The sequence below is a fragment of the Pseudophryne corroboree genome, unplaced genomic scaffold (assembly GCF_028390025.1).
Source record: "Pseudophryne corroboree isolate aPseCor3 unplaced genomic scaffold, aPseCor3.hap2 scaffold_336, whole genome shotgun sequence".
Taxonomy (NCBI): Eukaryota; Metazoa; Chordata; class Amphibia; order Anura; family Myobatrachidae; genus Pseudophryne; species Pseudophryne corroboree.
The window spans coordinates 342,063-354,419 of NW_026970003.1; the positions used below are offsets into that span (position 1 = coordinate 342,063).

Consider the following 12,357-nt stretch of genomic DNA (forward strand, 5'->3'; position numbering starts at 1 on the left):
AGTTGAATCTCCTTTACTTGACAGAGATGTGCCTGAGCAGCGGCCCTCCCCAGCCCTATCCCAAATCATACTTATTTTGCATAGGAGATACCATGGTCATGAAGATTGTTCTCCCAGGGTGAGGTTCATTTATTGCATTCTGGGTATGCTGACCCCTGTGATTTCCCCAAATGTGGGAAACTCAACTGCATTATTTGTGGTAGTGGGGGACTGTGTTTGTGCTTTCCTCTGGTCAGCTCTGGTAAAAGTCAGATTTCTTTGTCTCAGATCTTCCTCTAGCCTTGTTCTTCTTCCGAGAGTTCCCTTGTGCTGCCTCAGTTGGATCTCCTTCACTTGACAGGGGGGTGCACGAGCAGCGACCCTCCCCAGCTCTAGCCCAACTCCTACTTACCTGCCAGGTGAGATACTATGATCAGGAAGGTGCTTCTCCCAGGGCAAGGCTCACCCATTGCACTCTGGGTGTGCTGCTCCTGCGATTTCCCCAAATGTGGGACACTTGACTGCATAATTTGTGTTTCCTCTGGTCGGCTCTCGTATAATTCAGATCTCTTTGTCTCAGGTCTCTCTCCAGCCTAGTTTGCTGTCTGTTTCCACTTCTCTTTTCTTGAACCGCTCCCTTCTATGCCCTTGCGCACTATCCTGACTTCTCCCGTCTGCTTACTTTGTGCCTTCCAACGCACAATGCGAACTACAGGTAGTGCTTCAGGGCCCACACCCTTTTAGTTGCCTTACAGAGCAGCTCTGGAGCTGTTACAGTGCCCAGCTGCTGCAAGAAATCAGCTTGAATGCTTCAGGTGCTGGGGCATAGCCAACATGAGCCCCACACCGAAGGAGGGTGGAGGTGTTTAATGCGAATTAGGGGTCATGCAAGCGCCGCAAAAGGCCGCCATGCCCTGCACATCCCTGTTTTCTTTTCATATGCAGTCGAGGGTTGAAGCCAACTTTGACCCACTGCTTGGATGACATCACCATATGCAAATCCATCTGCTGCAGGCCTTCCCCCAGGAATGCTTGCACTAGTTGTTGCATTTGGTTTGTTGTTTGGGGGTGCTTCAGTATTAGGCAGCCTTCTGCCCTCCCATGTTCATCTGAAAATATGTGTTCTCCCTGCAGTTGTTGTCCCCAGATGAGAGTTCCCTTGTGCTGCCTCAGTTGAATCGCCTTTACTTGACAGAGATGTGCCTGAGCAGCGGCCCTCCCCAGCCCTATCCCAAATCATACTTATTTTGCATAGGAGATATCATGGTCATGAAGATTGTTCTCCCAGGGTGAGGTTCATTCATTGCATTCTGGGTATGATGACCCCTGTGATTTCCCCAAATGTGGGAAACTCGACTGCATTATTTGTGGTAGTGGGGGACTGTGTTTGTGCTTTCCTCTGGTCAGCTCTGGTAAAAGTCAGATTTCTTTGTCTCAGATCTTCCTCTAGCCTTGTTCTTCTTTCGAGAGTTCCCTTGTGCTGCCTCAGTTGGATCTCCTTCACTTGACAGGGGGGTGCCCGAGCAGCGACCCTCCCCAGCTCTAGCCCAACTCCTACTTACCTGCCAGGTGAGATACTATGATCATGTAGGTGCTTCTCCCAGGGCAAGGCTCACCCATTGCACTCTGGGTGTGCTGCCCCTTTGATTTCCCCAAATGTGGGAAACTTGACTGCATAATTTGTGTTTCCCCTGGTCGGCTCTCATATAATTCAGATCTCTTTGTCTCAGGTCTCTCTCCAGCCTAGTTTGCTGTCTGTTTCCACTTCTCTTTTCTTGAGCCGCTCTCTTCTATGCCCTTGCGCACTATCCTGACTTCTCCCGTCTGCTTACTTTGTGCCTTCCAACGCACAATGCGAACTACAGGTAGTGCTGCAGGGCCCACACCCTTTAACTTGACTTACAGAGCAACTCTGGAGCTGTTACAGTGCCCAGCTGCTGCAAGAAATCAGCTTGAATGCTTCAGGGGCTGGGGCATAGCCAACATGAGCCCCACACCGAATGAGGGTGGAGGTGTTTAATGCGAACTAGGGGTCATCCAAGCGCCGCAAAAGGCCGCCATGCCCTGCACGCCCCTTTTCTCTTTTCATATGCAGATGAGGGTTGAAGCCAACTTTGACCCACTGCTTGGATGACATCACCATATGCAAATCCATCTGCTGCAGGCCTTCCCCCAGGAATGCTTGTACTAGTTGTTGCATTTGGTTTGTTGTTTGGGGGTGCTTCAGTATTAGGCAGCCTTCTGCCCTCCCATGTTCATCTGAAAATATGTGTTCTCCCTGCAGTTGTTGTCCCCAGATGAGAGTTCCCTTGTGCTGCCTCAGTTGAATCTCCTTTACTTGACAGAGATGTGCCTGAGCAGCGGCCCTCACCAGCCCTATCCCAAATCATACTTATTTTGCATAGGAGATACCATGGTCATGAAGATTGTTCTCCCAGGGTGAGGTTCATTCATTGCATTCTGGGTATGCTGACCCCTGTGATTTCCCCAAATGTGGGAAACTCGACTGCATTATTTGTGGTAGTGGGGGACTGTGTTTGTGCTTTCCTCTGGTCAGCTCTGGTAAAAGTCAGATTTCTTTGTCTCAGATCTTCCTCTAGCCTTGTTCCTCTTTCAAGAGTTCCCTTGTGCTGCCTCAGTTGGATCTCCTTCACTTGACAGGGGGGTGCCCGAGCAGCGACCCTCCCCAGCTCTAGCCCAACTCCTACTTACCTGCCAGGTGAGATACTATGATCATGAAGGTGCTACTCCCAGGGCAAGGCTCACCCATTGCACTCTGGGTGTGCTGCTCCTGCAATTTCCCCAAATGTGGGACACTTGACTGCATAATTTGTGTTTCCCCTGGTCGGCTCTCGTATAATTCAGATCTCTTTGTCTCAGGTCTCTCTCCAGTATAGTTTGCTGTCTGTTTCCACTTCTCTTTTCTTGAGCCGCTCCCTTCTATGCCCTTGCGCACTATCCTGACTTCTCCCGTCTGCTTACTTTGTGCCTTCCAATGCACAATGCAAACTACAGGTAGTGCTGCAGGGCCCACACCCTTTTACTTGCCTTACAGAGCAGCTCTGGAGCTGTTACAGTGCCCAGCTGCTGCAAGAAATCAGCTTGAATGCTTCAGGGGCTGGGGCATAGCCAACATGAGCCCCACACCGAAGGAGGGTGGAGGTGTTTAATGCGAACTAGAGGTCATCCAAGCGCCGCAACAGGCCGCCATGCCCTGCACGCCCCTTTTCTCTTTTTTGATATGCAGACGAGGGTTGAAGCCAACTTTGACCCACTGCTTGGATGGCATTACCATATGCAAATCAATCTGCTGCAGGCCTTCCCCCAGGAATGCTTGCACTAGTTGTTGCATTTGGTTTGTTGTTTGGGGGTGCTTCAGTATTAGGCAGCCTTCTGCCCTCCCATGTTCATCTGAAAATATGTGTTCTCCCTGCAGTTGTTGTCCCCAGATGAGAGTTCCCTTGTGCTGCCTCAGTTGAATCTCCTTTACTTGACAGAGATGTGCCTGAGCAGCGGCCCTCCCCAGCCCTATCCCAAATCATACTTATTTTGCATAGGAGATACCATGGTCATGAAGATTGTTCTCCCAGGGTGAGGTTCATTCATTGCATTCTGGGTATGCTGACCCCTGTGATTTCCCCAAATGTGGGAAACTCAACTGCATTATTTGTGGTAGTGGGGGACTGTGTTTGTGCTTTCCTCTGGTCAGCTCTGGTAAAAGTCAGATTTCTTTGTCTCAGATCTTCCTCTAGCCTTGTTCTTCTTTCGAGAGTTCCCTTGTGCTGCCTCAGTTGGATCTCCTTCACTTGACAGGGGGGTGCACGAGCAGCGACCCTCCCCAGCTCTATTCCAACTCCTATTTACCTACCAGGTGAGATACTATGATCAGGAAGGTGCTTCTCCCAGGGCAAGGCTCACCCATTGCACTCTGGGTGTGCTGCTCCTGCGATTTCCCCAAATGTGGGACACTTGACGGCATAATTTGTGTTTCCTCTGGTCGGCTCTCATATAATTCAGATCTCTTTGTCTCAGGTCTTTCTCCAGCCTAGTTTGCTGTCTGTTTCCACTTCTCTTTTCTTGAGCCGCTCCCTTCTATGCCCTTGCGCACTATCCTGACCTCTCCCGTCTGCTTACTTTGTGCCTTCCAACGCACAATGCATACTACAGGTAGTGCTGCAGGGCCCACACCCTTTTACATGCTTTACAGAGCAGCTCTGGAGCTGTTACAGTGCCCAGCTGCTGCAAGAAATCATCTTGAATGCTTCAGGGGCTGGGGCATAGCCAACATGAGCCCCACACCGAAGGAGGGTGGAGATGTTTAATGCGAATTAGGGGTCATCCAAGCGCCACAAAAGGACGCCATGCCCTGCACATCCCTTTTTTCTTTTCATATGCAGACGAGGGTTGAAGCCAACTTTGACCCACTGCTTGGATGACATCACCATATGCAAAACCATCTGCTGCAGGCCTTCCCCCAGGAATGCTTGCACTAGTTGTTGCATTTGGTTTGTTGTTTGGGGGTGCTTCAGTATTAGGCAGCCTTCTGCCCTCCCATGTTCATCTGAAAATATGTGTTCTCCCTGCAGTTGTTGTCCCCAGATGAGAGTTCCCTTGTGCTGCATCAGTTGAATCTCCTTTACTTGACAGAGATGTGCCTGAGCAGCGGCCCTCCCCAGCCCTATCCCAAATCATACTTATTTTGCATAGGAGATACCATGGTCATGAAGATTGTTCTCCCAGGGTGAGGTTCATTCATTGCATTCTGGGTATGCTGACCCCTGTGATTTCCCCAAATGTGGGAAACTCAACTGCATTATTTGTGGTAGTGGGGGACTGTGTTTGTGCTTTCTTCTGGTCAACTCTTGTAAAAATCAGATTTCTTTGTCTCAGATCTTCCTCTAGCCTTGTTCCTCTTTCGAGAGTTCCCTTGTGCTGCCTCAGTTGGATCTCCTTCACTTGACAGGGGGGTACCCGAGCAGCGACCCTTCGCAGCTCTAGCCCAACTCCTACTTACCTGCCAGGTGAGATACTATGATCATGTAGGTGCTTCTCCCAGGGCAAGGCTCACCCATTGCACTCTGGGTGTGCTGCCCCTGTGATTTCCCCAAATGTGGGAAACTTGACTGCATAATTTGTGTTTCCCCTGGTCGGCTCTCGTATAATTCAGATCTCTTTGTCTCAGGTCTCTCTCCAGCCTAGTTTGCTGTCTGTTTCCACTTCTCTTTTCTTGAGCCGCTCCCTTCTATGCCCTTGCGCACTATCCTGACTTCTCCCGTCTGCTTACTTTGTGCCTTCCAACACACAATGCGAACTACAGGTAGTGCTGCAGGGCCCACACCCTTTTACTTGCCTCACAGAGCAGCTCTGGAGCTGTTACAGTGCCCAGCTGCTGCAAGAAATCAGCTTGAATGCTTCAGGGGCTGGGGCATTGCCAACATGAGCCCCACACCGAAGTAGGGTGGGGGTGTTTAATGCGAACTAAGGGTCACCCATGCGCCGCAAAAGGCCGCCATGCCCTGCACGCCCCTTTTCTCTTTTCATATGCAGACGAGGGTTGAAGCCAACTTTGACCCACTGCTTGGATGGCATTACCATATGCAAATCAATCTGCTGCAGGCCTTCCCCCAGGAATGCTTGCACTAGTTGTTGCATTTGGTTTGTTGTTTGGGGGTGCTTCAGTATTAGGCAGCCTTCTGCCCTCCCATGTTCATCTGAAAATATGTGTTCTCCCTGCAGTTGTTGTCCCCAGATGAGAGTTCCCTTGTGCTGCCTCAGTTGAATCTCCTTTACTTGACAGAGATGTGCCTGAGCAGCGGCCCTCCCCAGCCCTATCCCAAATCATACTTATTTTGCATAGGAGATACCATGGTCATGAAGATTGTTCTCCCAGGGTGAGGTTCATTCATTGCATTCTGGGTATGCTGACCCCTGTGATTTCCCCAAATGTGGGAAACTCGACTGCATTATTTGTGGTAGTGGGGGACTGTGTTTGTGCTTTCCTCTGCTCAGCTCTGGTAAAAGTCAGATTTCTTTGTCTCAGATCTTCCTCTAGCCTTGTTCTTCTTTCGAGAGTTCCCTTGTGCTGCCTCAGTTGGATCTCCTTCACTTGACAGGGGGGTGCCCGAGCAGCGACCCTCCCCAGCTCTAGCCCAACTCCTACTTACCTGCCAGGTGAGATACTATGATCAGGAAGGTGCTTCTCCCAGGGCAAGGCTCACCCATTGCACTCTGGGTGTGCCGCTCCTGCGATTTCCCCAAATGTGGGAAACTTGACTGCATAATTTGTGTTTCCTCTGGTCGGCTCTCGTATAATTCAGATCTCTTTGTCTCAGGTCTTTCTCCAGCCTAGTTTGCTGTCTGTTTCAACTTCTCTTTTCTTGAGCCGCTCCCTTCTATGCCCTTGCTCATTATCTTGACTTCTCCCATCTGCTTACTTTGTGCCTTCCAATGCACAATGCGAACTACAGGTAGTGCTGCAGGGCCCACACCCTTTTACTTGCCTTACAGAGCAGCTCTGGAGCTATTACAGTGCCCAGCTGCTGCAAGTAATCAGCTTGAATGCTTCATGGGCTGGGGCATAGCCAACATGAGCCCCACACCGAAGTAGGGTGGAGGTGTTTAATGCGAACTAGGGGTCATCCAAGTGCCGCAAAAGGCCGCCATGCCCTGCACGCCCCTTTTCTCTTTTCATATGCAGACGAGGGTTGAAGCCAACTTTGACCCACTGCTTGGATGACATCACCATATGCAAATCCATCTGCTGCAGGCCTTCCCCCAGGAATGCTTGTACTAGTTGTTGCATTTGGTTTGTTGTTTGGGGGTGCTTCAGTATTAGGCAGCCTTCTGCCCTCCCATGTTCATCTGAAAATATGTGTTCTCCCTGCAGTTGTTGTCCCCAGATGAGAGTTCCCTTGTGCTGCCTCAGTTGAATCTCCTTTACTTGACAGAGATGTGCCTGAGCAGCGGCCCTCCCCAGCCCTATCCCAAATCATACTTATTTTGCATAGGAGATACCATGGTCATGAAGATTGTTCTCCCAGGGTGAGGTTCATTCATTGCATTCTGGGTATGCTGACCCCTGTGATTTCCCCAAATGTGGGAAACTCGACTGCATTATTTGTGGTAGTGGGGGACTGTGTTTGTGCTTTCCTCTGGTCAGCTCTGGTAAAAGCCAGATTTCTGTGTCTCAGATCTTCCTCTAGCCTTGTTCTTCTTTCGAGAGTTCTCTTGTGCTGCCTCAGTTGGATCTCCTTCACTTGACAGGGGGGTGCCCGAGCAGCGACCCTCCTCAGCTCTTGCCCAACTCCTACTTACCTGCCAGGTGAGATACTATGATCATGAAGGTGCTTCTCCCAGGGCAAGGCTCACCCATTGCACTCTGTGTGTGCTGCTCCAGCGATTTCCCCAAATGTGGGAAACTCGACTGCATAATTTGTGTTTCCCCTGGTCGGCTCTCGTATAATTCAGATCTCTTTGTCTCAGGTCTCTCTCCAGCCTAGTTTGCTGTCTGTTTCCACTTCTCTTTTCTTGAGCCGCTCCTTTCTATGCCCTTGCGCACTATCCTGACTTCTCCCGTCTGCTTACTTTGTGCCTTCCAACGCACAATGCGAACTACAGGTAGTGCTGCAGGGCCCACACCCTTTTAGTTGCCTTACAGAGCAGCTCTGGAGCTGTTACAGTGCCCAGCTGCTGCAAGAAATCAGCTTGAATGTTCTTCGTTGATTGATGGAAGAAACATCTTACAAAAACTCTCCAGATTATTGACTTTTTAAAGTTTTTCTAGGAAACGTTCTAGATGAATGCTTATTAGCGTTTGTCAGAATGTACGTTTGCAAAGTGTCACTGTGGCGCAATCAGTTAGCGTGTTCGGTTATTATCCAAAAGGTTGGTGGTTCAATCCCACCCAGGGACGTAATTTACCTTGTTATCAGATTTTGGTGATCTTTAAGTAGACAAGTCAAAATTTCAAACCCCCTCTTGTGGTGTAGGGTACCTGGCCTTCTCTGATGTAATCAGAGTTAGATTTGATTAAGTGATTTTATAAAAAAAAAACAGCTAGGAAGCACAATTTAGCAGTGGGTTGCACAGAAAAAGAAATATGCTGGCAAAAAAATCCAATTGAGTGATTAAACAGCTCTTCATTTTCTGGCTTTATTTTTATGCTAACAAATTTGTTCTCTGAAAAGTGTCCACAAAGCCAAGTATCTGATTAACACCTTTGTAGGGATGGTTTTTCACCTATTACTAAATTAAACTTGCTTCATTGGAAAGGCAGCAAGATGCATCGTCATTTCAATATCTACTGAAATAATACAGGTTGACACCAGGAAACATTAACGCCACTGCATCCTTGCTGCTTTCTCATGTGGAAGTCTGTTTAATGTGAAAACAAGGTGATATCTAATTAGCATACCGGTAAGGAATTAAGAAAATCTTTATTTAAGGGTGAAGATGTTTCTCACAAAATCGTTGCCCCAATGCATCATTGAAATTCAAGCTGGAAAGATGATTTTAATATATCACTTGTACATTTTGTATTGCTCTTCTGGTGACAATGTAGTTTGTTTTTGTCAATTACCATTTTAATAATAGGGTAAAGAAAATTAAGTGGATTTTTGAAAGAAAACAATACTGTCAATATACTATTAAACAAATTAAAATGGTAAAAGTTATTGTACTTTAAGTAAAAATAAAAGAGCTAAAATATCAATCCCAATTTTGGATTACTTTAATTAAAAAAAAATGCATATAGCAGAGGGTAGTTTCAATCTGCCTACCTCTGGGTTATCGGCCCAGCATGCTTCCATTGCAGTACTCTGCTGCACATGTAAGTGCAAGAGATCCTGAAGCACTCACTCATCATGGGAAAGTACCAATGTGTTTCTTCGTTGGTTGATGGAAGAAACATCTTACAAAAACTCTCCAGATTATTGACTTTTTAAAGTTTTTCTAGGAAACGTTCTAGATGAATGCTTATTAGCCTTTGTCAGTATGAACTTTTTGCAAAGTGTCTCTGTGGCGCAATCGGTTAGTGTGTTTGGCTATTAACCAAAAGGTTGGTGGTTCAATCCCACCCAGGGATGTAATTGACCTTGTGATCAGATTTTGGTGATATTTAAGTAGACAAGTCAAAATTTCAAACCCCCTGTTACGGTGTAGGGTACCTGGCCTTCTCTGATGTAATCAGAGTTAGATTTGATTCAGTGATTTTATAAAAACAGCTAGGAAGCACAATTTAGCAGTAGGTTGCAGAGAAAAAAAATATGCTGGCAGAAAAATCCAATTGAGTGATTAAACAGCTCTTCATTTTCTGGCTTTATTTTTATGCTAACAAATTTGTTCTCTGAAAAGTGTCCACAAAGCAAAGTCTCTGATTAACACCTTTGTAAGGATGGTTTTTCACCTATTACTAAATTAAACTTGCTTCATTGGAAAGGCAGCAAGATGCATCCTCATTTCAATGTCTACTGAAATAATACAAGTTGACACCAGGAAACATTAACGCCACTGCATCCTTGCTGCTTTCTCATGTGGAAGTCTGTTTAATGTGAAAACAAGGTGATATCTAATTAGCACACAGGTAAGGAATTAAGAAAATCTTTATTTAAGGGTGAAGATGTTTCTCACAAAATCGTTGCCCCAATGCATCATTGAAATTCAACCTGGAAAGATGATTTTAATATATCACTTGTACATTTTGTATTGCTCTTCTGGTGACAATGTAGTTTGTTTTTGTCAATTACCATTTTAATAATAGGGTAAAGAAAATTAAGTGGATTTTTGAAAGAAAACAATACTGTCAATATACTATTAAAACAAATTAAAATGGTAAAAGTTATTGTACTTTAAGTAAAAATAAAAGAGCAAAAATATCCATCCCAGTTTTGGATTACTTTAATTAACAAAAAAAATGCATATAGCAAAGGATAGTTTCAATCTGCCTACCTCTGGGTTATGGGCCCAGCATGCTTCCATTGCAGTACTCTGCTGCACATGTAAGTGCAAGAGATCCTGAAGCACTCACTCATCATGGGAAAGTACCAATGTGTTTCTTCATTGGTTGATGGAAGAAACATCTTACAAAAACTCTCCAGATTATTGACTTTTTAAAGTTTTTCTAGGAAACGTTCTAGATGAATGCTTATTAGCCTTTGTCAGTATGTACTTTTTGCAAAGTGTCTCTGTGGCGCAATTGGTTAGTGTGTACGGCTATTAACCAAAAGGTTGGTGGTTAAATCCTACCCAGGGACGTAATTGACCTTGTGATCAGATTTTGGTGATATTTAAGTAGACAAGTCAAAATTTCAAACCCCCTCTTATTGTGTAGGGTACCTAGCCTTCTCTGATGTAATCAGAGTTAGATTTGATTCAGTGATTTTATAAAAACAGCTAGGAAGCACAATTTATCAGTGGGTTGCAGAGAAAAAGAAATATGCTGGCAAAAAAATCCAATTGAGTGATTAAACAGCTCTTCATTTTCTGGCTTTATTTTTATGCTAACAAATTTGTTCTCTGAAAAGTGTCCACAAAGCCAAGTCTCTGATTAACACCTTTGTAGGGATGGTTTTTCACCTATTACTAAATTAAACTTGCTTCATTGGAAAGGCAGCAAGATGCATCCTCATTTCAATGTCTACTGAAATAATACAGGTTGACACCAGGAAACATTAACGCCACTGCATCCTTGCTGCTTTCTCATGTGGAAGTCTGTTTAATGTGAAAACAAGGTGATATCTAATTAGCACACAGGTAAGGAATTAAGAAAATCTTTATTTAAGGGTGAAGATGTTTCTCACAAAATCGTTGCCCCAATGCATCATTGAAATTCAAGCTGGAAAGATGATTTTAATATATCACTTGTACATTTTGTATTGCTCTTCTGGTGACAATGTAGTTTGTTTTTGTCAATTACCATTTTAATAATAGGGTAAAGAAAATTAAGTGGATTTTTGAAAGAAAACAATACTGTCAATATACTATTAAAACAAATTAAAATGGTAAAAGTTATTGTACTTTAAGTAAAAATAAAAGAGCAAAAATATCAATCCCAGTTTTGGATTACTTTAATTAACAAAAAAAAATGCATATAGCAAAGGATAGTTTCAATCTGCCTACCTCTGGGTTATGGGCCCAGCATGCTTCCATTGCAGTACTCTGCTGCACATGTAAGTGCAAGAGATCCTGAAGCACTCACTCATCATGGGAAAGTACCAATGTGTTTCTTCGTTGGTTGATGGAAGAAACATCTTACAAAAACTCTCCAGATTATTGACTTTTTAAAGTTTTTCTAGGAAACGTTCTAGATGAATGCTTATTAGCCTTTGTCAGTATGTACTTTTTGCAAAGTGTCTCTGTGGCGCAATTGGTTAGTGTGTACGGCTATTAACCAAAAGGTTGGTGGTTAAATCCTACCCAGGGACGTAATTGACCTTGTGATCAGATTTTGGTGATATTTAAGTAGACAAGTCAAAATTTCAAACCCCCTCTTATTGTGTAGGGTACCTAGCCTTCTCTGATGTAATCAGAGTTAGATTTGATTCAGTGATTTTATAAAAACAGCTAGGAAGCACAATTTATCAGTGGGTTGCAGAGAAAAAGAAATATGCTGGCAAAAAAATCCAATTGAGTGATTAAACAGCTCTTCATTTTCTGGCTTTATTTTTATGCTAACAAATTTGTTCTCTGAAAAGTGTCCACAAAGCCAAGTCTCTGATTAACACCTTTGTAGGGATGGTTTTTCACCTATTACTAAATTAAACTTGCTTCATTGGAAAGGCAGCAAGATGCATCCTCATTTCAATGTCTACTGAAATAATACAGGTTGACACCAGGAAACATTAACGCCACTGCATCCTTGCTGCTTTCTCATGTGGAAGTCTGTTTAATGTGAAAACAAGGTGATATCTAATTAGCACACAGGTAAGGAATTAAGAAAATCTTTATTTAAGGGTGAAGATGTTTCTCACAAAATCGTTGCCCCAATGCATCATTGAAATTCAAGCTGGAAAGATGATTTTAATATATCACTTGTACATTTTGTATTTCTCTTCTGGTGACAATGTAGTTTGTTTTTGTCAATTACCATTTTAATAATAGGGTAAAGAAAATTAAGTGGATTTTTGAAAGAAAACAATACTGTCAATATACTATTAAAACAAATTAAAATGGTAAAAGTTATTGTACTTTAAGTAAAAATAAAAGAGCAAAAATATCAATCCCAGTTTTGGATTACTTTAATTAACAAAAAAAAATGCATATAGCAAAGGATAGTTTCAATCTGCCTACCTCTGGGTTATGGGCCCAGCATGCTTCCATTGCAGTACTCTGCTGCACATGTAAGTGCAAGAGATCCTGAAGCACTCACTCATCATGGGAAAG

General features: G+C 44.4%; 14 non-coding genes and 1 pseudogene across 14 annotated transcripts; all 15 read left to right on the top strand.

Moving 5' to 3' along the window:
• Nucleotides 1-67: 67 nt before the first annotated feature.
• On the top strand, nt 68-231 carry LOC135019654 (U1 spliceosomal RNA). The gene has a single exon (XR_010217180.1). It is a non-coding gene; the product is annotated as a U1 spliceosomal RNA (small nuclear RNA).
• A 152-nt stretch (nt 232-383) lies between these two features.
• On the top strand, nt 384-546 carry LOC135019580 (U1 spliceosomal RNA). The gene has a single exon (XR_010217119.1). It is a non-coding gene; the product is annotated as a U1 spliceosomal RNA (small nuclear RNA).
• A 671-nt stretch (nt 547-1,217) lies between these two features.
• On the top strand, nt 1,218-1,381 carry LOC135019556 (U1 spliceosomal RNA). The gene has a single exon (XR_010217096.1). It is a non-coding gene; the product is annotated as a U1 spliceosomal RNA (small nuclear RNA).
• A 152-nt stretch (nt 1,382-1,533) lies between these two features.
• On the top strand, nt 1,534-1,675 carry LOC135019610 (U1 spliceosomal RNA; annotated as a pseudogene).
• Nucleotides 1,676-2,367: 692 nt separating this feature from the next.
• On the top strand, nt 2,368-2,531 carry LOC135019636 (U1 spliceosomal RNA). Its single transcript, XR_010217163.1, has one exon. It is a non-coding gene; the product is annotated as a U1 spliceosomal RNA (small nuclear RNA).
• Nucleotides 2,532-2,683: 152 nt separating this feature from the next.
• On the top strand, nt 2,684-2,846 carry LOC135019589 (U1 spliceosomal RNA). The gene has a single exon (XR_010217128.1). It is a non-coding gene; the product is annotated as a U1 spliceosomal RNA (small nuclear RNA).
• A 673-nt stretch (nt 2,847-3,519) lies between these two features.
• LOC135019612 (U1 spliceosomal RNA) lies at nt 3,520-3,683 on the top strand. The gene has a single exon (XR_010217144.1). It is a non-coding gene; the product is annotated as a U1 spliceosomal RNA (small nuclear RNA).
• A 152-nt stretch (nt 3,684-3,835) lies between these two features.
• Nucleotides 3,836-3,998, top strand: LOC135019624 (U1 spliceosomal RNA). Its single transcript, XR_010217153.1, has one exon. It is a non-coding gene; the product is annotated as a U1 spliceosomal RNA (small nuclear RNA).
• Nucleotides 3,999-4,669: 671 nt separating this feature from the next.
• On the top strand, nt 4,670-4,833 carry LOC135019647 (U1 spliceosomal RNA). Its single transcript, XR_010217173.1, has one exon. It is a non-coding gene; the product is annotated as a U1 spliceosomal RNA (small nuclear RNA).
• Nucleotides 4,834-4,985: 152 nt separating this feature from the next.
• On the top strand, nt 4,986-5,148 carry LOC135019597 (U1 spliceosomal RNA). Its single transcript, XR_010217136.1, has one exon. It is a non-coding gene; the product is annotated as a U1 spliceosomal RNA (small nuclear RNA).
• A 671-nt stretch (nt 5,149-5,819) lies between these two features.
• On the top strand, nt 5,820-5,983 carry LOC135019637 (U1 spliceosomal RNA). The gene has a single exon (XR_010217164.1). It is a non-coding gene; the product is annotated as a U1 spliceosomal RNA (small nuclear RNA).
• Nucleotides 5,984-6,135: 152 nt separating this feature from the next.
• Nucleotides 6,136-6,298, top strand: LOC135019568 (U1 spliceosomal RNA). The gene has a single exon (XR_010217108.1). It is a non-coding gene; the product is annotated as a U1 spliceosomal RNA (small nuclear RNA).
• A 671-nt stretch (nt 6,299-6,969) lies between these two features.
• Nucleotides 6,970-7,133, top strand: LOC135019638 (U1 spliceosomal RNA). The gene has a single exon (XR_010217165.1). It is a non-coding gene; the product is annotated as a U1 spliceosomal RNA (small nuclear RNA).
• Nucleotides 7,134-7,285: 152 nt separating this feature from the next.
• On the top strand, nt 7,286-7,448 carry LOC135019591 (U1 spliceosomal RNA). The gene has a single exon (XR_010217130.1). It is a non-coding gene; the product is annotated as a U1 spliceosomal RNA (small nuclear RNA).
• A 1,540-nt stretch (nt 7,449-8,988) lies between these two features.
• Nucleotides 8,989-9,062, top strand: TRNAN-AUU (transfer RNA asparagine (anticodon AUU)). The gene has a single exon. It is a non-coding gene; the product is annotated as a tRNA-Asn (tRNA).
• Nucleotides 9,063-12,357: the final 3,295 nt, after the last annotated feature.